The sequence below is a fragment of the Aplidium turbinatum genome, chromosome 7 (assembly GCF_918807975.1).
Source record: "Aplidium turbinatum chromosome 7, kaAplTurb1.1, whole genome shotgun sequence".
NCBI classification, from domain to species: Eukaryota; Metazoa; Chordata; class Ascidiacea; order Aplousobranchia; family Polyclinidae; genus Aplidium; species Aplidium turbinatum.
This window is the reverse complement of record NC_137478.1, coordinates 10,994,510-11,020,524: the sequence shown is the minus strand read 5'-3', so window position 1 is coordinate 11,020,524 and position 26,015 is coordinate 10,994,510. Positions and strand designations below refer to the sequence as shown.

The window sequence follows — 26,015 nt, the reverse complement described above, 5'->3', positions numbered from 1 at the left end:
TTATCCAGTGTTTACCTTTGAGTGCCTTACCAGACGGCAAAATCCGTCATTTTTACTTTGATTCAACATCTGCAGACGTTAAATCAATGTAAAAATAGCGGATTTTACTGTCTGGGTGAGCCGTGTGATAAATTAAAGCCTTCGGTTGCGTCATAATGAATTGCGTGTAATTACCACCCCTTGACGGAGGAGCAAGACTACGCGCGCCGGTATTTAAAAGAGAATAGCGGAGAAAAAAGTGGGAAGCGAGGTAAAGTTGTTTACCATAGAAATGCTTGTCACAAAGCAATAACGAAATTCTGGAAAACCTTTTCAAATGCGTTGATTAATGATTTGAATTGGGAAAGAAAGCCAGAAGTAGACATTTTTGTATTCAGATTGAAGTGAAACCACTCTACATTGAACTAAAGTTCAAAGTAACTATCAAGTTGCCTTGCAAAGCGGAAGATCAAAGTTCGCAAAACCGGTTGTAAAGTTGATTTGGCCCAAAAATTAGGTCGTTGAAATCAATGCTTAATTACTCGTAACTTTCACGTGATATAGGCCTAATTTTTTTTTGTAGTCAGACTGTAAAGATGGAGGTTTGATATTATTGAATTGAATCGCCGATTAATACTTACCGCCGGTTAAATCTCTAAATTGATGGACCGTGCATTATCGTAAAAACTGCCCCTACGCGCATTTGCCACTTTCACTATATATGATATTATAGACTTTGTTTTAGAACATCAAATTTATGCTATGTCTGTAATTAATAACTCGTATGTAAGTTTTTACATGTATTTTGAACATAGGTGCCTAAGCTGTGGGGGCCTGGCCCCCACGCATATTTCTGCAAAGGGGCAACTTTTTATGCTGTATTGATACATACAACAATAGATGAACTAGCGATCAGCAGCAGGAAAACATTCTTTGAATGCAAACCGCAACAGCTTCGCAATAAATAATCACTAGAACGAGTAGCGATGCTACAATCCCACACCAGACAACAAAATCTGTCATTTTTACATTGATTTAACATCTGCAGACGTTGAATCAATGTAAATATGATTGGTTTTGCTGCCTGAGACATAGCAAAAATCTACCATTTTGCGTCGATTCAATGTCATCAGATGTTGAATGCACCCAAAAAAAAACATAATTTGCTACGTAGACAGAGCGTGCGTTTAGCTTTATGAGCTTGCAAACAGACTTGATGTCGCTTTCAAAAGTCGAAACCTCTGCACTGCAGTAAATTGCGCGGTGCCCAGTGAATTGCTTGCTGTGAAAATGAACTTGAAGTCTCGGCCCGAGGTAACCACTAACCAACGCAACAAGGGCTGGTACAAACCGCATTGCGCACAGCTAGGGTGGCCAAAAAAAATTGAAATTTTTTATTTTTGTTTGCACACCCTCTCATTTTAGGAGGATTCATGAAAAAATGACACTGTGAAAATTTGAAGTGAATCCAACAAGAGGAAGTGCTCTCCCACCGACCTCAAAGTTTGCTTTCTTTGGCATAATTTGTCAAAATTTCTTGAATATGTGACGTAATTCTTTTTTGACTTATCTCTACATTGCAGTTGCAGCATTTTTGTGTTAACCATTGTTTTACTCTGAATTTATGATATAATAAGTGTTTCCACATGCAGAAAAACAGAAATAATACGCAAAATAGATCACATTAACAAGCGTTTGGTATGAAATTAAATGCACTAAACTTTAGCGAAAACCGCATAAAAGTACGTTCACCAGTCACGATCGCAACGCTTCAGGTGACAACACATTGCCCAGAAATTGCAAGAGAAATGTTTGTAAAGAGTCAAGCCATTGGTTGACTTTATTGCACTTGTTGGAAGCAGCTTCCTGTGGTGCTCGGCCACTTGATGGAGAAGCTGGAGCTGTTGTTCATTTTTTGTCAGGACTTCATTGAAGTCAGTAGCTAATTTTACTGCCCGCTCTGCACAATCATTGACGGCTTTGAGATGACGCCAAACTTTGCATGCTTCTTTATAATCATCACGGTCACGCAATGTGTCGACAGAAGCAGTGACTCGAAAAGGTTAAGTGAACGCTGTGTTACAAACTGTGCCAGAGACGTTAAAACTTGAGAATTTTGTTTGGGGCAACACGACGAACATCTTCGGGAAATGGATCTTTCTTAAGAGCATTAACGATTGCCTTCTTTTCAACATCTGTGTTATTATCACTGAATAAAGGCAGTGCAGCAAGATCCTCACTGAAGTACCACAAGCGCAACCTCAACTTTTTTCTGCCACTTGAGAAATTGCATTGTCAACCTCTTTATAATCCTCTGTGAGCTGTAGCATTGCTAGGTCATTTGTAGGGGCAGATATTGATGAAGGTGCTGCAAACCAAAAAGTGGCATAGATGGTAGTAGTTAATATTACTTCATCTGCAACTGTACTGCACGCAAGTGGCAGTGTAATCTTATTGACCTTCATCTCGTAGTAGAGACGGCGAAGAACCACACCCCATACAGGCAGCTGACATGGCCCTCAAGAGAGTCAACAAATGGACACCCACTCTGACTCTCTTGAGGAGCCATGTCAGCTGCCTGTATGGGGTGTGGTTCTTCACCACCTCTACTACGAGATGAAGATCAATCAGGTTACACTGCCACTTGCTTGCAGTACAGTTTTTGTGAGTGAAAGCTAATATCGCTACCACTGCAAAGACTCACGTTGTTACCAAACTAAAGCGCATCCATCAAGAGCATATAGGAGAATCAAAGCACAAAGGGAGGCGAAATCCAGCTTCCCAGCTGACCTCAGAAGCTGACTTCACCCAGAGCTTGTGCATTATTTGATATTGCACATGCTAACTGGGAATGACGCACAACAATACCAGAAGACTGCCAGTTTTTGATAGACCAATGTGGTGCATGACAGATACTGATGACAACAGAGGACCCAATGCATCGGCAAGCTGCTGCAAAGTATAGAAAGCGCAAAGATGATGAACAGAGACGCAACAGAAATCGCATTGATCCAGTACCATCAAGTGCTGCTGCTTTCTCATCTGAAAATGATCAGCAGATGATGAAGATTCTTCCAGTGACCCACTGTTTGCACCGTAAATCCAAATAACACCAAAACAAAAGAAAACCCAGTAGGAGCAGCCATTACCAAAACGCTGCATTATCGAATTTACTGTTTAATGCAGCACTGAACAGAACTATAACATCGACAAGTCAAGATGTCGTCAAGCAACGATGATCGTCACTCCTGCTCTTGCTGCAGCTGGAATTGATATAAATGAATTGACAATGTCACATTCCTCTGTCATGAATGCTCGAAACGCCTCACGTGAAAGCCTGGCAACTGCAGTGCGGCAAAAATTTAAACCAACAGTTCCACTTTTCGCTCATTTTCATGGTAAACATTTGACTAATGCCAATGGCACAAAGTGCGACTCTTTGGCCATTGTAGTTTCTGGTATGCATGTTGAGATACTGCTTGGCATTCAGAAGCTGCTTGTTGGAACGAGATCATTAATGGGCCAAAAAGTAGTGGAATTCATACACAAGTTGTAGCAGAGCATTTAGCTGCACTTTGTTTTGACGCGACATCAAGCAATACGAGAATCCACACTGGAGCTATCACTGTCGTGCAACAGGCATTTAATCAAAGGTTGCTATTTCTTGCATGCCATGATCTTAAAGTCGTCAATGATTGTGCAGAGCGGGCACTGGGCAGTCAAATTAGCTACTGACTTCAATGAAGTCCTTACGGAAAATGAACAACAGCGCCAGCTCCTCTCTCAGGTGGTCGAGCACCACAGAAGCTGCTTCCAACAAGTGCAAGTAAAAGCCAGCATGCCAACAGCTCCATTAAATAAAATCAGTGGCTTGACTCTTTACAAACATTTTTGTTGCTTTTTCTGGGTAATGTGTTGTCACCTGAAGCGTTGCGACCGTGACTGGTGAACGTACTTTTATGCGGTTTTCGCTAAAGTTTAGTGCATTTAATTTCATACCAAACGCTTGTTAATGTGATCTATTTTGTGCATTATTTCTGTTTTTCTGCATGTGAAAACACTTATTATATCATAAATTCAGAGTAAAACAATGGTTAACACAATGCTGCAACTGCAATGTAGAGATAAGTCAAAAAAAAATTACGTCACATATTCAAGGAATTATGACAAAGAAAGCAAATTTAGAGGTCGGTGGGAGAGCACTTCCTCTTGTCGGATTCACTTCAAATTTTCACAGTGTCATTTTTTCATGAATCCTCCTAAAATGAGAGGGTGTGCAAACAAAAAGAAAAAATTTCAATTTTTTTTGGCCACCCTAGCGCACACGTCGCATAATCATCGCAGTAACGGACTCACGCAAACTGAATGGCGCACACACGACCGTTGCCATAGAATCCCGATCAAAGGCAGAATATGCGCATCGTTTGTTTCATCTGCAACGCGAAAACGGGCGTTTTACAGCGGTCAGTCATAAGTTGCGATATTGTAGTGAAAAGGGAGCACTGTCAAGTCGAAAACTTAATCAAACGTCTCTCCGTAACTATTTTTCAAGGGCTGCTTACTAGGGTGGTCCTTATTTTTCAATTTTGGAAAGTTCAATGTCTGACTCTGCTAAAATGTGCTACTAGGCACAAAAACACTGTGTGTGCAATATTTAAAAAAAATATTGATGCTTAGAGGTTGCCCAAGAGCAATGAAAAATCACCATACACCACCCCAATAGACTGAATGTTGTTCGGTTCATCGTGTCTAATTTACACCATTATTTTTCTAACTATACTTTCTTATTTTCTAAACAAAGTGTTAAGCTAAGTAGAAAATAATAGCAAGTGTGTCTCAAAGTCGAAAAAAGGTGTACCTTCTAGATCAGTGGTTCTCAACCGGGGCTCCGTGGAGCGATTTCAAGGGGTCCGTGAAAGTTTCTAAGTTTTCAGCATGATTGATAAATTGCAAACTTTGAAAATTGCTTGTGCTTTGTTTCTGTATTAGCCTACAGTGATTCTCAAACTGTAAGTTGCAACGCACTGGTGCGTCGTTTGAAATTGCAAAGGACATTGCACAAAGGCTTGGTTTCTTAACTAAGAATTATATCGATGACTTAAACCTTTTAGTAAGGCTATCTTGGCTATCTCCAACTTAATTCTTTTGAAACAGCGGATTGTTGTTCAATGTTTAACTTAATATATAGTGCCAACATATAGCTCATTAGTCATAACATGGTTTCTTCAATCTCATCAGTCGTCAAGTGTGTTGCGCCATCTCGCATGGGTGAACTTATTGAAGTCGCTGAGCGAAATGCTGGTTTACAAAAAGTCAAAAACTATTGTTAAAAATGGATGGCCTCGTGTACACTACAGAATCTATGTCTGGATTCTTGCTCCACTTGCCGTTAAAGCTCCCAACAGTGACCTGTGTGATTTGAAGAGCTTGGTTGATTAAGTGCATCAATAAAGGCATTTCAATGGAGTCGGCTTAAGAAGATGGCTGCCCATTTATGGTATTTATCGGAAGAGTTACTGGGTCTTTCCCTGTTTGATGATGACATTCCAACAGATATGAAAGATGAGATGGTGCAAGCAATGTCCAGCAATGAAGGAGAAAACCTGATAAAACGGGTTGCATTAGTATTGGGTAACCTTGAAGAAAAAATGTTATAATCATTCTTCACAACTAACAAAATGTAACACATGGTCAGTTGGTCACTCTTCAAGAAACTGAACATTCCAGACTCTTTCTTTCAACATCCAGCAACAGAGTGGGAGAGAGATGGTAATTTTCAAACCGCTAAAGCAACTGCAAAGTCTCTGGCTGTTACAAACAAACATGCTGAAAGAGGAGTTGCTCTTGTGCAAGATTTCTCTGGACGTTTGACAAAAGATGAAGAACAATTACAATTCCTCCTGCAAGTCGTTTCTGATCACCGCAAGAAAAATCCGCAAACCCTCAAAAAGAACTTAATGCAACAATGATTGGATGGTCACTATGACATTCTTGGTTGGCATATTGAATATACTGTCTAACTAAGGACATGGACATTCTACAGCATAATATCCTAAATTAAGGGTGTTAGAAATATAGAATATCGGGATATAACTATACATATATATTAAATATTATTTGCTGTGTTATCAGTATGATTTCGAAACTGAACAAAAACCTGTTAAACACTGTATAGTCATTAGTCAATCAATAAGTATTTTGTGTTACTCTGTGATGGTTGATGTTCTTCTGATGAAAATCTATTACGCTAGGACTTTAAAGCATCAATTTCTTAATCGTCCTTCGCCAAGCAGTTAGCCTGGCCCCCTCACAGTAAATAAAGAGATGCTAAAGTTCAAAATGTTGAATCAGAACAGGTCATGTGACTAGCTAGGCATACTCATTTCCCAGAATTTGCTACTTGCCGTTCATCGTTAGCATAGATAGCATGGACTGATGACTGCTATACAATCATGGAATTATGTAAAAAACACTTGTGTTTTATTTCTTCGACATCCAGTATATGCACATTTTTCGCTATAAATTCCAATTTTCAATGGCTCTGGGCGACCTCTACATATATGTATATTTTTTTCATATTTTACACAGAGTGTTTTTAAGCCGATGAGAACAGTTTGGCATGGTCAGACCTGAAACTTTTGCAAAAAAAAATTTTACCCTCAAATAAGGACCACCCTACTGCTTACGGATGTCAGCAACTTTTAAATTTATTCAAGGTGACGTGCTGCTGAATTGATGTAAACATGAATGATTTTACTTTCAACAGGTATATTTTCAAGCGTATGATCAAGTTGGTATTTGCATTCCATTTTCAATGTGTTTGCTTAACCGAAGTGGTCGAGTTTTGTTTATAATAATTAACGGTAGGTTAAACGTAGCGATAACTCCGAGTGTGGCAATAAAAGCAATCCTAGTGTGACGGCATAATTACGTCATCCATCTGCGTGACATTTGCTGAATTTACGTTGCTGCTGATAAAACACGCTTTTGCCCCCACGGCCAAAAAAATAGTTAGGCGCCTATGATTTTGAACAATAACACACTCGAACAACTAACAAAACACTTCTGTTTATCTCATTAACCTGTATTGTTAATCATGAAAAATGTTGTTTTGATGTAAAACACATGTTTTGAACGAACTCAGACAACAAAAATGACGGATTTTGCCGTCTGGTAAGGCACTCAAAGGTAAACACTGGATAAAATGCAAGAATGCAAAAGAAACGATAACCTATTGTGGAATAAAATACAAAATTCTCTAAATAAACAGAAGGCTTTGGATTTACAGAAGGATTTTGTTGGATTACAGAAGGATTATCGTTGGATTTTCAAAAAATTGCCGAATAGGGAACTAACTGATAAAGACTGTAGCCAAATAGGGAACTAGCCCAATCGGACTAGCCGAATTGGGCTGTAGCCGAATAGAGTAATAGCCGAATCGGACTAGCCGAATCGAACTAGCCCAATCGGACTAGCTGAAACGGGCCATTCCGTTGTAAACAACGGCCTTCTGCAAGCATTGCCCATTCAAAGGCGGAATGACCTGTTTCGGTGAGTCCGATTCGGTGAGTCCGATCCCTTTACGGGGGATTTTTTCAATTTTTTTTTTTTAATTGTCAGGTACCGTGGCCTAATTATCATTGCCGTTTTAGGGTTAGGGGTTAGGAGTTAGGAGTTAGAGGTTAGGAACTCACCGAATCGGACTCACCGAATAGTAGCAAACCCTTCAAAGGACAATGTGGCTTCACCCTGCAATTGTAACCAGGCTGAGATGGTTCATTATCAGCCTGCAATATTGACTGATTGTGGGTGGATAATAATGCTTGCAACGTTCAGAGTACAACTGTAGCTCAGCTTAATAAGTATTTTGAATATTTTATGCAATCTATGATGGGGCGGAAAGCGGATGGAAATTTTTCAGACTGGGTTGGGAAATGGATGGAAAATGGGTAAATGGAAAATGGGTAAATGGAAAATGGGTAGGGAAATGGATGGAAATTTTTCAGACTAGAGTCTGAAAAATTCCTTACCAATGTTGCTATCATGTATCAACCTGCAAGCTGAAAGGAGGATTAAACCATAAAATTTTCTGACTCCTTTTTCTAGGTGTGCGCAAGTTATTAGCAAGGTTGTAGCAAACTTTCTCTGTAAAACCACTTTTCAAAAGGGCATCAATCATTATAAACAGACGCGGTCTTATCAAATTCATTCTGGCCAAATTATGTGGTGGACAATCACATCATTTGCGAATCGCTTTGCAATCATAGTCGGGATTTGTCTCTTAATGTTGGTTGGGTGGTTGGACTGGGCATGGATGTAAATTGGATCACTGTTGGGTTTTCGGTAAGGCCAGAATTTACCAGATAGTAAATTCAAAGTCACACCAATAAAGTCAGTTTCAATTAGGCCAGTTTCCACAGTAATATTTAACCATGTTGTTTGAATAATTGAGTGACATTTTTTCTCAGATGATCAACTTTTGGGCCGGATAAATTACGCAAAATAGCCAGCACGTATCGTGATATCGTCAACAAACATTCTGAACTGGTGGGTAAATGTTGTCATCGGAACAAATTTAAACTCAAATACTGCAAAATAAAATAAATTTTATTTGATTTTTACTGGTTGTCTCATCTTAATTGCATTTTGCTTCATTGTGATGGCACAGATGTTGGAATCAATCTACTTGATTTTCAGTTTGAACGTTTTAATTAAGGCTTTTGTGACAATGGATGGAGGTAGCCCGATGCAATTTTGATGTTTTTTTTGCAGATTAAATTAAGGTTATATTATTTAATATATTTTCAGGTATTACCGATTTATTGCTTTTGCATGTTTTTCAGGACCTTCTGATGATCCTCCTTTTAGGTGAAACATGCTGTCAAGGGTTTAGATAGTAATAACTATATTTGATTTTATTTATATATGGTTTTATTGAATTAAAGGTAGCCTACACACATGTCTACTTTAATCGCCCAGTACCATAATAAATATAACTGACTTCTAATTTTTGTACAGTTACAAAACTAAATCAGGTGCAGGCCTTAAAACTCGTGTTTTTTCCCGGCAGCCATCGTGGCCTACCGAGAGCTCCTTCTCGGCGGCCAAATCTGCGTGCTTGGAGGCCAAAATACAAATAACGATAGCACAAGTAAATAGAATTAAACTTGCAACAATGCCAAAATGATCACTTAGTGTTGTTGAAGTCTGGGCAACGTCCTGCTATAGAATCACTGTACCACACAATAACTGCTTTATCGGGATTGTAATCCGGTATTGCTGGACCATCTTACGACACTAAATTGTTTCAACTGCTCGCTGCTCAGTAAATTGTTTCAACTGCATACCGCCTTTCATAAAACCTGACCATTTATTTTATGATGTCACCATTTAGGGTGTGAAGTCACTAACCCACAGCGGAAACTTTTCTCAACTCTGAAGACACGTGTTTTCCCCTCGGATGTCAACTAACCTACCCAGACAACAAAATCCGTCATTTTTACATTGATTTTACGTTTGCAGTCGTTAAATCAGGGTAAAAATGACGAATTTGTCTGGGTAGTTCTCTCTTTTCACAACGATTCAATGTCCGACAACATTGAATTTACATAAACACGACAATATTGCGAGCCGATGTAAATTAGCGCTTCGGATTAACATTTTGCTAAAATAAACATCGGGAATTACAAACAAGACTTATAGCTGGTGATCGCAGCGTGATATTTTCCATACAATAGCGAATGTTTCCGCACAATATAACAGTGGTGATTATGACGCGCTGACCTAATTCTGCGTCACTCTTTGATACTAGACATTTTCGACAGTTAATCCACGATCATTCTATTGCAAAATTAAATACGGTAATTAGCTAGAAGAAACTGGCGGCCAAATTGGCCGACTGAGGAGGTAGCACCGGCGGTCATTCAAGCACTACTTAGCGGCCATGGCCGCCGGCTGCTTTAAGGCTTGAGGTGCCATTTTGTTGTGTACCGTACAAAATGATTTATGATATTCAGAGGTGATTTTTAAAGAATTTCTTCAAACTCTGTTGAATTCACAGAATTGTCAATACTACTTTGTCACAACCTTCTTACTATCTTGAGTAATGAAATAAAACTGCAGTCGCTGAGGAAACACCACTCTGAGTATGTGGTGCTTTGGGAAATGTAGAGTTACCCCTTAATTCTTATTATTCCTAAGGCTGCTCTAGCGCAGAGCAGTGGTACCTGGATAGTGCCCCAGGTATGAGTTAAATACCCAAGGAAGGCTTAGCACTTGTAGGTGCAATGTGTAGGTGTATTGCATAAATGTATGTACTGTATGTACCCTATCTGTCCTAACATACCCAAACCAAGCCCCTAGCACTGGGTCAAAATGCGTGTGTCCGGGAAAGTTTTAAATCTAAAATAAGGAAAATCTAATATAAAACCTACAACTCAGAGACCTCGCTGTCCTCGTCTCAGCATGCTGAACCAGGGCAGACAAACCTTGTGTTTAAAGGGTGAGCCCAGGATTGCGCACACTGTACTTTGCATTAAAACTCCATTCCGTAAGCTGAAGTTTACTGCACGGAGTGCACACCTCCCCAAAAGTCCTGCAGCGATGGTAAAAAAGATGATGTGGGCAGATGAAAGATGTCACTAGAAGCTGCAGTCTCAGTGTTGTCTGAAGTTGAACTAGGTGACAACAGGCTGCACCACCTGGAACCCGGTACACAACATCTGGGCGAGCCCAACTGGGGAAAACCCACTTGGGTGAAACCATCTGGGCGACGACCCATGTGGGCCACGGCAGCGAAAGTTTAGCTATTTGGAACGGTGGTGACCTATATAATTTATCTAGTTGCTTTGCGGATCGTGAAGCTTAAGAGAAACCCCTCAGAAAAGAGACAAACAAATAACTAAAAAGGGGTTGACGTCAGTTATGAACGCTCCCTAACCGTTATTGAAACTTATCAGTCGGAATACCGATGCTGATGGTGCATTCTGTTGAAACATTTTTCGGTTTAAGCGACACGGAATGGCCCGTTTCGGCGAGTCCGATTCGACTAGTCCGATTTGGCGAGCTCCCTATTCGGCGATAGCCTTTTTCGGCGATTGCCCTATTTGGCGAGTTTTTGAAATTTTTAAAAGGAAATTATCGGGTACTGTAGCCTAATTACAATTGCCGTTTTTACATCGTTTTAACGTCGCTATACGTTGAAATCGTGTAGAAAGGAATAAAAATAAAATGTTTGAACTATTAAATTAAAATTCGTCATGCAGTTCAGTTGAGTTGTTTTTATTTCTGACCATCATATCAAAAACAATACACGTCAACATAGCAAAGGTAGAAGTGACAAAACGCGAACGTTAAAATGTGCTTGAATTCGTCATGTCAGTTCGGTTGTTTTTATTTCTGATCATGATGTCAAAAACAATACACGTCATTATGATACTCACGTAACATCAAGCTAGCTATGTGAAGATTACGCAACACGTGGCTACGAGTTTTTTCCTTGTTGTTGTTGCGATCGTTTTATTTGTTACTTGTCATAAGTCATTGCTACATTTGTTACGTTTACAATGGGATTTATTTATCAATAACAGGCCTCGAAATTCACGGCAGACATGTCGTCCGTCACAGCATGTGATGTCCTCGGGAAGTACCATCTAGATCGGTCATATTTGTCCGCCGAGAAATAACACAGAAATTAGCGATACAAATCGTCATTGCATAGCACGAACATTCGAACAATTGTTGTGAGAATATAATTTACCACACATTCTAGCGCGCATCTAAACGATGTGAATACTGTATCTCTTAGCCTCCATTCAAGCAGGAAAACGGTCAATTTTTACGTTGCTTAAACGATTGAAGACATTTAATCAGCGTAACAAAGGTGAATTCTTCGCCAAGAATCGATGCAAGTACTGGTACTTCTGCACTAATCACGCGCAACTTAGTTCAGGTCTTTTGTCACAATGTCTTGCTTTGATCTCCGAGTGATTTTGACAGGGGAAAGTTGGTTACAAAATTTGTTAAGTTTTGGTATTACATTAAGAAAGAAAAGGCCCAGGGAAAATTCACTTTCGCTCACATGACACGCAAAAATAAACCTAAAGAAAAAAGCCTGTGAAACTTTGCACAGTAGAAAATAGTAGCGTTTGTGTAGAAGTTTTCCGACTTGTGCCCAGAACATTGTGACGCAAGAAGCCACACGACCTCGTTCGGTGGTGTCAAGTTATTCAGCTACACGGTGCTTTGACTCTTCAATCGCACGTCGTTGGTCATGAAAGCCTTTCAGAGTAACTTTGCTGAAATTTTAAAAGCCTTCTAAACGATAGCCAACTAGCTATAGTTCTCAAATGGTGAAGAATTATCGAGATAAAGTGATTAAGCATGACAATCGACGCTAAAACTGGTGTGTCCGCCGTGAGACTTAATTTGTCTGCCGAGATAGCTGCTCAGACCGGACACGTTTGTCCGCCGTCAACAAAAACAAATTTCGAGGCCTGCAATAAAATACGATCTTTCCATTGCCTCCATCAAAAAGCTTTTTTGAAAAATTTTGAACTGCTCATAATATCGCTATAAATTATGACAGCTATAAAATACTTGAAAATAAAATTATATCAATGATTGATAGCTCCACCCCATAAATGAATATCTAATATCTATATTCAAATTTCATTAAAAAAAATGCAATTTTTGAAACTTTTTGAGTTTATTTAAAAAGTGCACTTAGTAAAGTAACAGTTTTAACGTTCTGCAAATTTACACGTTTACATGATTCTATTCGAGGAAAGCTACACCCCCTGCCAATTCCCAATAATAAAAGCAACCTTTTTCAATTACTCAAGATTTTGCATTTTGAATTATTTTCCAATTTCAATTTTAGTGTACTGTCATCTACTTCACGCTTTAATTTCTACTTTGTTATCTACTTTGTTATCTACTTCATGCAGTAATATTGCGTGTCAATGCGTGACAAACTGTGGGGCGGGAATTTATTGGTCTGACATAGGAATTGCTTGTTACATCATATAAAAAATTACGAAAAGTCGTCCAGGAAAAGTTTTCGCCGACATTCCAGTTTTATTCAGCTTAAAGCTGCCACCAAAAAAGCGTTCAAAATTGCAGCCTTCCATTGAGTCATTTTTTGTTGCGTCTAGTCAGGATTTCAGCCGGCATGAAAGCGACCAATTGCCTGAACGAAACGAAAGTGTGCCACTGCCAAAAGGCGTCAGCACGATCAGGGAGGTGGAAGATTATCGTTGCCTTCCACCACCTGCAAGGCGGAGCGATCGTTTAGTGCACTCAGGCCATGACGCAACAGCGATTGATCCACGTCCTAATTTTAAATGTTAAATCAAGCTGAAGCTTCACGGTTACAACTTGACCAGTTGATTAACAGTTGGATTGACAGAGCTGCTGTTCGCAAAAATACTTTTGCCAAGTCTTAACTGTCAGAGCAGCAACGTAACAATAAAATTCACGACATACCTCCTGTGCTTTGTTTTAAAGTTGCTTTGTAAATTATCAAGCTACAAATCAGGTGTGAAAAGACAATTGCATCTACGAAACACGCTTAGTAAAACTAAAAATCAAATAAAAACATGCAGTTTGAAAGTTTTTAGGTTGTCATATTGTGCTATCCGCCACCCCGTGCAAAAATAAAAGGGGGCGCCTATGCATGTGACTAAACGTCGCGTAATGAAATTTTGGGGTCGTAATGAAATAGTTTAATTTAGTCTGGTGCCGGTAGGTTGTAGTCTTGCCATGATGTCAATTGACCGCAACCGTCGGTATAAAATGTCGAACGATAAAATATAACCAATGGTAACAATTGATGCATTGTTACGCTATCATTGCTGTAACGTGCTGACCAAAAGTAACCTTACCGCTCGCAGTATGATTTCAAAGTAGCCTAGCAACTAGTTTCTGAAGGAACCTAGACTAAGTTTAAACGGAATGGCCCGTTTCGGCGAGTCCGATTCGGCGAGTCTGATTCGACTAGTCCGATTCGGCGAGTTCCCTATTCGGCGAGAGCCTTTTTCGGCGAGTGCCCTATTCGGCGAGTTTTTGAAATTTTTAAAAGGAAATTATCGGGTACCGTAGCCTAATTGCAATTGCCGTTTTTACATCGTTTTAACGTCGCTAAACGTTGAAATCGTGCAGAAAGGAATAAAAATAAAATGTTTGAACTATTAAATTAAAATTCGTCATGTCAGTTCAGTTATTTTTATTTTTGACCATCATATCAAAAACAATACACGTCAACATAGCATAGGTAGAAGCGACAAAATGCGAACGTTAAAACGTGCTTGAATTCGTCATGTCAGTTCAGTTATTTTTATTTTTGATCATCATATCAAAAACAATACACGTCAACACAGCAGAGGTAGAAGCGACAAAACGCGAACGTTAAAACGTGCTTGAATTCGTCATGTCAGTTCAGTTGTTTTTATTTCTGATCATGCTATCAAAAACAATTCACGTCAACATAACAAAGGTGTAGAAAAAGGTAAAAGCGACAAAACGCGAACGTTAAAACGTGCTTGTGACCGAAGTAAGTTATTGAGTTGAAAGAAATTTGGCAAGGTTGCATCACTTTCAGAAAAATTTAAGATATGAAGGAAAAATAAAACAAAGAAAATGTTACAAAAAAAATAATGTTTATGTCTATAAGTTAGTACTTTTGAATAGTTAAAATCATAGGCGCCTAACTATTTTTTTGGCCGTGGGGGCGAAAGCGTGTTTCATCAGCAGCAACGTAAATTCAGCGAAATGTCACGCAGATGGATAACGTAATTATGTCGTCACACTAGGATTGCTTTTATTGCCACACTCGGAGTTATCGCTATGTTCGACCTACCGTTAATTATTATAAACAAAGCTCGACCAAAACACATGCTATGCGTCTGCGTTGGCTAGCGGTTGATGGACTGCGACTCTTTAAGCTAAGCGCAACATAAAGTTTAGCAACGAACTAGATTTATTAGCATGAAACAAGAGACGAAAAGGTTTACTAAAAAGTATACTGTAAATGGAATGAAAATACTAACTTGATCATATGCTTGAAAATACTGTATACCTGTTGAAAGCAAAATCATTCATGTTTACATCAATTCAACAGCACGTCACCTTTAATAAATTTAAAAGTTGCTGACATCCGTAAACAGCCCTTGAAAAATAGTTACAGAGGGACGTTTGATTAAGTTTTCGACTTGACATTGCTCCCTTTTCACTACAATATCGCAACTTATGGTTGACCAGCTTTCAAGTTTCAATTCGCTGTAATACGCCCGTTTTTGTGTTGCAGATGAAACAAAAGATGCGCATATTCCCGGCCTTTGATCGGGTTTCTATGGCAACGGACGTGTGTGCGCCATGCAGTTTGCGCGAGTCCGTTGTTGTGTTGATTATGCCGCTTGTGCGACTGTGGGCAGTGCGGTTTGTACCAGCTCTTGTTACGTTGGTTAGTGGTAACCTCGGGCCGAGACTTCAAGTTCATTTTCACAGCGAGCGATTCACTGCCGCGACAATTCTCTGCAGAGGATTCGACTTTCGAAAGCGACAGAGAGGCAGTTTGCAAGCGCATTAAGCTAAACGCACGCTGCGTCAACGTAGCAAATTATGTTGTTTTTGGGTGCATTCAACATCTGACGACATTGAATCGACGCAAAATGGTAGATTTTTGCTATGTCACAGGCAGCAAAATCAGTCATTTTTACATTGATTCAACGTCTGCAGACGTTAAATCAATGTAAAACTGACAGATTTTTTTGTCTGGGGTGGGATTGTAGCATCGCTACTCGTTCCAGTGATTATTTACTGCGAAGCTGTTGCGGTTTGCATTTAAATTGTTTTATGTATCAATGCCGCATAAAAAGTTGCTCCCACGCGGAAATATGCGTGGAGGCCTGGCCCCCACGGCTTAGGCGTCTATGGTTAAAATGATTAGTTTGGATCAACAAATGTGTGACCTACCTTCCTACAGCTTAGATTGAAAGGAAATTATCGGGTAGGCTACCGTAGCCTAGTTATCCCGACCAGCAAAAATTTGTTCTAAGAACCCAGTTAGCCCAACAGTTCATTTTTACATTGTAGTAACAGAATGAAAAGGCTAACCAAATGTGTTGCCTATCGTTTTAACGTCGCTAAACGTTGAAATCGTGTAGAAAAGGGTGCTTTTGCTGACTAGGATACGTTGAAACTGAGAAACATTTACAGAAGCCCTACGATACGTTGCATTTTTAAGATAATGTATTCAGACGTTGAATCAATGTACAAATGAAATGTTATGCTAAATGGGTTCTTGGAACAAATCGTAGGGCTTCTGTGAATGTTTCTCAGTTTCAAAGTATCCTAGTCAGCAAAAGCTCCCTTTTCTACACGATTTCAACGTTTAGCGACGTTAACACGATAGGCCACACATTTGTTTAGCCTTTTCATTCTGTTACTACAATGTAAAAATGAACTGGGTTCTTGGAACAAATTTTTGCTGGTCGGGATAACTAGGCTACGGTACCCGATAATATCCTTTCAATCCAAGCTGTAGGCCACACATTTGTTGGTCCAAACTAATCATTTTAATTATTCAAAAGTACCAACTTATAGACATAAACATGATCTATTTTATTTTTTTTTTGTAACCTTTTCTTTGTTTTATTTTCCCTTCATATCTTAAATTTTTCTGAAAGTGTTGCGACCGTGCTAAATTTCTTTCAACTCAATAACTTACTTCGGTCACAAGCACGTTTTAACGTTCGCGTTTTGTCGCTTCTACCTTTTTCTACACCTTTGCTATGTTGACGTGTATTGTTTTTGATATCATGATCAAAAATAAAAACAACTGAACTGACATGACGAATTCAAGCACGTTTTAACGTTCGCGTTTTGTCGCTTCTACCTCTGCTATGTTGACGTGTATTGTTTTTCATATGATGGTCAGAAATAAAAACAACTGAACTGACATGACGAATTTTAATTTAATAGTTCAAACATTTTATTTTTATTCCTTTCTGCACGATTTCAACGTTTAGCGACGTTAAAACAATGTAAAAACGGCAATTATAATTGGGCTATGGTACCCGATAATTTCCTTTCAAAAATTTCAAAAACTCGCCGAATAGGGCACTCGCCGAAAAGGGCTCTCGCCGAAAAGGGCTCTCGCCGAATAGGGAACTCGCCGTATCGGACTAGTCGAATCGGACTTGCCGAATCGGAATCGCCGAATAGTAGCAGACCCAAGTTTAAAGTAGTTATTGTACAAGATTAATTGAGTATGGATTAGTGGTTAGGTTCCGTAGATTCATGTGGTAACAATGTTTAAAACAATGTTTAACGATGTGGTAAACAATGTAACAATGTTTAACAATGTTAATTAATTTGTAATAAAAGTTTATCTACAGCAACCTGAAAGCCTCCAAATTAAAAAGGGATATTAACGTGGATGTCCCCATAATGGGGTCGCATAGAAATATATTTTTCAAAATGGGGTCGCAGAGCAAAAAAGTTTGAGAAGCCCTGTTATAAGGTAACAGTATCATCGAAGTAGCCTATAATTAACTTTTCGATTTTATTAAGTTTAGCATTGATTTAAATAATAAATTTTAGTAAGTACTCGAAATATATTGACATAAAAATGAGTGGAAAAAAGAGAAAATATGATGAACAGTATCTGAAGTATGGCTTTGTAGAGGCCACAGTGAATGGTGAAGTCGTATCACAATGTGTGATGTGTTTTGAAAATCTGAGCAACGATGCATTGCAACCATGTCGTTTGAAGCATCATCTTGAGACAAAACACCCTGGTCATAAAGATAAACCTTTGGCTTTTTTTCAAAGCAAGAAAGACTCATTTAAAAAAATGAAAACTGCGAGTAGCGAGTGCTTTCGCAAATCGTCATCTGCGGAAGTAGTAGAACCCTCTTTCAAAATCGCTCACATGATTGCTCAACAGAAGAAACCACACACCATTGGTGAAACATTGGTAAAGCCATGCATGTTGAAAGCTGCCAATCTTGTACTGGGAGAGACGAACAGCAAAAAGCTTGCAAAGATTTCGCTTTCTGATTCTACCATAAAAACATGCATTGATGAGCTTTCAAAGGATATTAAGTGTCAAGTTCTCGAAAAAATACAAGCATCTCCTTCTTTTGCCATTCAATGTGATGAGACAACTGATGTATCCCAATTGTCTCAGTTGTTGGTTATGTTCGCTTTGTTGGTTCTTCTTCAACTGAAGAGGAAATGCTGTTTTGCAGACCTCTCGAAACGACTACTAAAACAGAAGACATATTCCAAGTTGTCACCACATTTTTTGACAACAATGGTCTGAAATGGGATAAACTTGTGGGTGTCTGCACTGACGGTGCTCCAGCAATGATTGGATCTAGAAGTGGATATATTGTCAGGATAAAAAGCAAAAAAGTCCCAATGCCATTGGATCTCACTGCGTGATTCACCGTGAGGCTCTGGCCTCCAGGACTCTACCAGCTGCAATGAAAGATAAGCTTACAGTAATCATACGAGCCGTCAACTTCGCCAAAACCAGTGCCGTCAATACGAGACTGTTTACCAAGCTGTGCATTGTGCAAGGATATGGATTCGAACCACGAAACTCTCCTCTTCCATACATCTGTTCGTTGGTTATCGAAAGGTAATGTGTTAGCCCGTGTGTATGAAATAAGAGATGAACTGATGCTATTTTTGGAAGCTCATGGGAAGCAAGATCTCCTTCTGCCATTTTCATCAGAGAAGTTTCAGCTGGAGTTGGCATACCTCGTGGACATTTTCGAGGCCCTCAATAACTTAAATCTGCTCTTGCAGGGCAGAAATACTAACCGGATTAAATGCTATGATTCCATTTGAGCATTTGTGGCAAAGCTGGAGTTGTGGCACCGCCGAATACAAATAGGAAATGCAGCTTCATTTCCCAACCTAGATACTGCACTTGACAAAAAGCAACTTGAACTGGAAGGTGAGCTTAAGGCTGAAGTGGAGGCTCACCTTCAGCTTTTGAAACAAGAATTCGAACGCTATTTCCCAGACTTGGGTGACACCGACCTTCCAGAATGGAAGATGACAAGAAATCCCTTTCGTATTAACGAGGACATTCTTCCCGACGGTTTGCAAGAGGAATTCTTGGAAATAAAGTGTAACTCCTCTGCAAAAGACGATTATGAAGCAATACCACTAACTGATTTTTGGGTTAAATATTTGCACATATACAAGGGAGTGGGTAGCGTGGCGATACGCACACTTCTTCCGTTTTCGTCCACTTATCAGTGCGAAAGTGGTTTTTCTACACTTTTGAGCATAAGAACAAAACATCGAAACAAACTTATTGATTGTGAAGCCGATCTGAGGTGTGCATTATCAGCTACAAAGCCTCGAATTAAACTTTTGGTTTCCAAAAAACAATTACATCCCTCACATTGATGATTGATTGATTGATTGATTGATTTTATTTCGTTGTAGGTAAATATAATACAATAAATACAGCAATAAAAAAGGAATTTCCAGCAACGGGAATCTGCGAAGAGACCATGGGTCTTAGAGTCAAGCAGATACCCCAGATTCTAATAGAAGTTCTAAAATTGCGATAAGTATAATTCAATAACGAAAATTGAGACAAGGTGTTAGAAGATGGTCACAGAGAAATATATTTAGTAGTCTATCGGTAGCATAAAGGTAATACAAAATTAATCGTGCTAATATTTGGCGATGAGTGAATATTTGTGTTGTTTTTTAACGATGAAAACTAAATATAAATTCCTGTAGTCATTACACTTTAATGTTTGCTAATTTTGTAGTTTGGTGGGGCGCAGGTTTGGATGGCACGTCAAAGGGGGGCACGGCTCAAAAAGTTTAAGAACCCCTGGTCTAGAGCATTCGGATTAAAAAACATCAGTTGACGTTTTGACGTTTAGTAGCAGGGGACACAGCTTGTTGTATTAACAACTCAGCAGCTATTACTGCAGTAAATGATTTTAATTTAGGATTTGATTTTATGATTATGACAGAACAAACAACCATGCTGCAGCGGCTCATCGGAGACTACAGACAGAACTGGAGATGGATCATGGGACACTCCAGAAGCAGAAATATTTAACTTGACATGAAAATTTAGCCTTGGGCGATTTTGTTCTGTAGCCTAACATTCAAAATCGCAAAACTCACACTGCGCTGTGGTCAAGAGAGATGGTGGTGCATGATGACACGTGCTACACCACACCAAGTAACGTAACAGAAATAGCGAAGAGCAAGTATCACTATAAAACATGTAATGCAAATCGGCAACATCAAAAGACATAGATGTTCTTTGACTTGTCAGCAGCAAGTGGTGATATTTGTGGCTGTGGGAGTTCGTTGCGCAGCCTACTTACTCTGACATTGTTTAAGCTTGATGAGTTTATTACAATGAAAGGTGGAAATTAAATCACAAACTGATAGAACCAGCTTTCTAAAAACAACCAAGTTACATGGGTTCTAAAATAAAAACAAAAATAAAAACTATGCAAAATTCTACATTTTTGCTACCTGGGTACTCTTGGCCTGGCCAAAGCTTCTCAACCAAATGACAAACGCCCTTAAGGGTAGGAATTTTAACATACTGATATTCAATTGAACGAACCACGAACCATCAGATGTTAGGTTGTCCGTCCAATTGTGACCATTTCAGCATTCAGCCAGAGAGTTGATTTAAAATACTTTAAACGTTTTTTGGTAACTACACAACAAACCAGAGCAATAGCAGTGGTGGGAAGTTGCATTTTTCCTTTGTTTCGAGAAACACAACTTTGATGACGTCATGAACAGCGTAGCTTTTGATTGGTTGATAGTTCGTGGTTCAATGGGATGTCAGTACCGTATGTTAAAGTGCCTACCGCCCTTAGGTTGCACATTACTTGTCGAATAGTTTTTGTACGACTACACAAATGACTTGGTATACATTTTACATCTTTTTATCAATTATGATAGCCTATTTAAAGAGTTTGCGCAAACCCTTTATTAATTTTTCAGAAACCCCAATTATCATGTAATGTTTTTTCCCTTATACCCCAGTCCTCAATCACAGTGGCCTTTCATTACTAAAGCCTACTATTGTGACACAACAATGCGGTTGAGATTGGATTCTTGAATCTTTAATAAATTATGCCACTTCAAAGCTTTTTTAATAGTTTTATGCAAATAAGGTAAAACTTAGCATTTGATATAATTCCTTGCAAATACCAAAATTGCTTCTTTTTGTAACACTAAAGTATCGGCCAAAATATCGGTATTGGCCTAAAAAGTGATATCGGTATCAGCCAAAATATTGGTATCGGTACATTTCTAATTTTAAGACTTGAAGTCACACGGAATCAGAACTTTGCAGTGGTTGCCGGATGATTCTGCTGCCTGTCGCTTATACCGAAAAATGTTTCAACAGAATGCACCATCAGCATCGATATTGCGACTGACAAGCTTCAATAACGGTTAGGGAGCGTTCATAACTGACGTCAACCACTTTTTTCCCTTTGTTTGTCTCTTTTCTGAGGGGTTTCTCTTAAGCTTCACAATAACCTGTGACGCCGCAAAGCAACTAATAAATTATATAGCCTAGGTCACCACCGTTCCGAACGGCTAAACTTTCGCTGCCGTCGCCCACATGGTCCATCGCCCACTTTGACCTTCGCCCAGATGGTCTCGCCCAAGTGGGTTTCGCCCAGTTGGGCTTGCTCAGATGCTGTATGGAACCTGGCTGCACCACGAATGACCAGGCAGCCTTCCCTAGTGAAGCACTGCTTGCTCCTCATGGAAAAATCCTAGAAATGGTGACCCAAAAAAAGCATGTCTCTACTTACACCTAATGGCTTATCACAGCTAAAACAGGTATCTTTTAAGTGGCTGAAAAACTAACCATGATTGTTTCGAATTACTGCCATACATTGTTACTGTTATGACATAACAAACAATTAAGTGGTAAAATGTATCGTAGGAAATCAATTACACCAGGAGTCACCAACTGGCGGGCCACATGCGGTCCGCCATGCTGTATCGCTGTGGCCCGCGAGAAGGTATCAGCGTACAAGTATAACCAAAAATACTTTTCTTGAGGAATTAAAGAGCACAAAGGCAAAAAAAAACTTTCCGGGAAGCGTATTTTCGCTTTGCATACGATTCCACCGACCGACCAATCAGATTATAATTCTAGGTGGAGGTTGCTTAAAGTTGTTCCAATTGGATGTCCAGCCACACTGCCCAGTGGTTGATTAAAACGTCTGTTTTCGAATTTCGAAAATGTCTGAGCATTAGGTTGCTTATTTTAAGTTTGCAAATGTCATGTAAACACTAGTGTGCGTTTCACCGTTATTGTGTTTCACGAGCAGTATTATCTTTATGGAAGTTTTTGTTGGCAAAATAGGTCGGTGTGCCAACTCAATTTATAATAAATTGGCAAAATATTATATATATATGAATTTAAAGACTTTTTCTGATTGTATTATGAAAATATTTAGCTTAGTAGGCTACTGGAAAATGTTTTTTTTTTTTTTTAAAGGAAATATGGAACGCTTCATGATTTTGGGTGTCATCCTTGCGCAGGGACCATGCTAATCTTCTCTGTATTGTTCCAATTTTAGTATATGTACTGCCGAAGCAAGTACTGCAAAATGTTGTTAATCAACAAATTTTTGCCACGCTGATAAGCACCGCAAGTGGCAGTTGTCTATAATAAAAGAAAGACGGTTTTATAGACTCTCACAAAAAGGATGAAAAACCAACTCATTCTTTTTTTAGAGCGAAGACTGTTCATGAATTACGATAGAATTACAATTTTTCGGTGATTTCCACAAGCGTTTGTTTCATGGTGCCTGGTTTCTTTTTCCCTGTTATTGGAGCCTATTTTTCGCTGACCATGTTTGCAGGTCACTATTGTTGCCTGTATTGCGATGTGTCAAACATTTCCTTGTTTACTGAAATTGTTAATTGCAAGATATCTTTTGTGAAGCGAAGTGACAACACCACTCTTGCTTGGCAATGAATATTCTGATGAAACCGCTCGCCTCGCTATAAGTGCGCAAAACAAGTGGCCTCGTTTATTAGGCATTGTTAAAAAAGTCAAAAGTGTTGTAAAAGGAGCTTGGCCTGGCAGTAGCGTTGTTCGATTAATTTTGTTCCTGCGGTATTCTAACATAAATATGAACAACATAAATATGTAACGCTGGATACTGGGTACGAAATACGTTCTTTTCTAGCATAAGAGCCAACCTACCTAAAATTTTATTAGTGCGGCCTGCCACAGCTCTCTTTAGTGCCAAAGTGGCCCGCATGCAAAAAAGGTTGGTGACCCTTGAGTTACACTGACATCAAGACATTTTGAACTATTGGTACGTTTGTCAAAGGCTTATACTTTAATTAGTATAATTTTCCACCCCAAGCAAAGCCTTGATTTTACATGCTGCTTAAGCTTTTGTTTAGACAAATCATGGCCACCTGGAGATGCGGCCTGATTTGTCACATTTCGCAGATTTTGAATACAGCTACTGCTAGTGTTTGACTGACATTTTCTGAGATTTTTTACTTTTTGCTGTCTCTTAATGATATAAAACTTTTTGTTGGCTTGGGGAAGCACTAGCAAATAAGAAAAAGTAAGTTGGAAAACGCTGAATCAGACGACCTGCCTGGGTACGGCTGAATTGCCTCTGCACGGGTATTGGGCGCTTCGCTTCCTTGATGCACAAATGGGGCCTATCAACATCTGCGGCATGCAACTGTGGTGCAGAGGAACAGACAGCAGATCACATCCTCTACCACTGCCCGACGTTTACTCCTCCAAAGGCAGTTGGCCTGTCAACGCTGGAGGACTCTACAATCAAGTGGCTGCTCGAAGAATGCCCGGACATTTGACCCCAATGAAACGTAGTCCAAAAAAACAACCTCTCATACGAAAGAAGAAGAAGACTGTTATTGAAAAATTAACAGTCTGACTAAAATCTTCGAAATCAAATTTTCTTTGTTTTTAACATCTGAGGATGTTAAAACCTATTGTGTCATCTGGGGAAAACAGTACAGAATGCGTAAAAATATAATTTTTAGAAAAATTTATTTAAACATTTGCATAAAGTTAGCAAAATCTGGAAATTTCTGCAAAATGTGACAAATCAGGCTGTATCTTTATTCAAATTCATTGTTAAATAACATTCCACATTGTACTATTTTGCGTCTTCAAAGAGTTCAGAATGCTGCTGCTCGGCTAATTACATTAACACGTCAACGTGAGCATATCACTCCTATACTAAAATCCCTGCATTGGCTTCCAGTATTGTATCGTATTCGCTTCAAAATATGTCTATTAATTTATAAAGTTTTCCATGGTTTTGCTCCGAACTATCTGGACACTTTGCTTGTTCATTATAAACCTGCCAGAACTTTGCGTTCTCAGCATCAATTGCTTTTGTGCAACCCTTCATGTAAGACACAATATGGAAATCGTACCCTCCCAGTTGTTGCTGCCAGTTGCTGGAACTGTTTGCCTATTTGTGTGAAAGAAGCTGAAAATTTAAATGAATTCAAAGCTCGCTTGAAAACGTTCTATTTCAATGAACATTATGACTGAATGTACCGTATTAATTATCACCATTGTCATGTACAGCGCCCAGGAGCATAGTTTGACTGTGGATGTGGCGCTATATAAATATTGTTATTATTATTATTATTATCATGACTCAGCTATTCGGAGTTGAATATCTGCTTTGTTTCTACTTTTTATGTTTGATTGTAATACTAATATGGACCATTTTGAGTCTGATGCAAATAAATAAAAATCAAATTATTGCACAGTACAAAGTTATGTTCTTCACTAAAGTAACCTTGGTTCTCAACCTTTTTTCTATCGTGGCCCATTTTTGTTGCACAAATATTCTGTGGCTCATTAACTTTTCATGCAAGGAAAAAAACTACAAAATAGGTTTAAGATACTTGCTCCTGAACATTAAGGTCCAAGTTGTAGTGGTTCTCAATATTTATGCCCCATTCCTCCTTTTGAAAGCCTCTAGTATTGTCAATTGCTCCCCACAATATTTTACAAAAAGAATACTAAAAACGAATCTGCAGAAGTTCTATTTCAGTACTGTTTTCAATATATCGACGGTCAAAAATAAAAAAGTTGTAAGTGACATTTTGAGAAATTCTCTTTTTTGCATTTTCAAAACCTATGCACTTATGGCTATCTACTAGTATTTTACTACTATAATTACAGATATTAATGCTGAAAGTAAAAGCATTAACAAGATTCAAAAAAAGAAAATAAAAGTGTTTTTTTTTGGCCCTTTACTCCAAAGTGTAAAAATGCACTTACGACTTTTTTGTTTTCGACCGTCGATATATTTCTCCCAAATTCTTCCCAAAAAGATGATTTCTCTTTTTAACTTACAAACTCCTCCTTTGGGAGCCAAGTGACTCCCTATGAGCAGAGATGTACGTATGCGCCGCAAATTCTACGCCGCATACTTGCGGCGTAGACTTTTTGTTTACGCTGACGCTTGCGGCCACATTTTTGGATAGTTTGCGCTTGAGGCTACGCCGTAAAGGTTTCGCGGTTTTTTAGCGCATAGCGTCAACGCATACTTTTTAATGTATTTTTTCGCTACAACACGCCAATACGTTCCAGCGCTGCAGTTGAAAGAATGTTTTCAATGGGCAAAGACATATTGGAACCAAAACACAGCAAAATGTCAGATGAACACTTTCAGATGCTTGTGTATCTTCGTGGAAATTCAAAATAAAACTTGTTTGTTTCGAGTGGTTTATACCGTGTGAATGTTTGGCACCTAGCAAATAAATTTAGTTTACGCTAGTGTATGCGCTGACGCTAACGCCGTCAACTTTTTTCACAAGTCGCGTTGACGCATACGGCGTATGGTTTTTCGAACGTTTGCGTTTACGCTGATGGCGTCAATATTTTTTGTATGCGCATACATCACTGCCTATGAGAACTACACTGTTGTAGTAGCTTAAGATCAATGTCTGCACATGATGATGGAAAAGCTATTATGATTAGATTG

General features: G+C 39.0%; 1 protein-coding gene and 1 non-coding gene across 2 annotated transcripts in view; one reads left to right on the top strand and one right to left on the bottom strand.

The window, feature by feature from the left end:
• The window catches only part of LOC145774482 (FGFR1 oncogene partner 2 homolog), a 52,594-nt gene that overhangs the window by 6,747 nt on the left and 19,832 nt on the right, over positions 1–26,015 (top strand). The gene's annotated exons all lie outside the window — the stretch shown is intronic.
• Positions 22,510–22,616, bottom strand: LOC145774916 (U6 spliceosomal RNA). Its single transcript, XR_014290089.1, has one exon. It is a non-coding gene; the product is annotated as a U6 spliceosomal RNA (small nuclear RNA).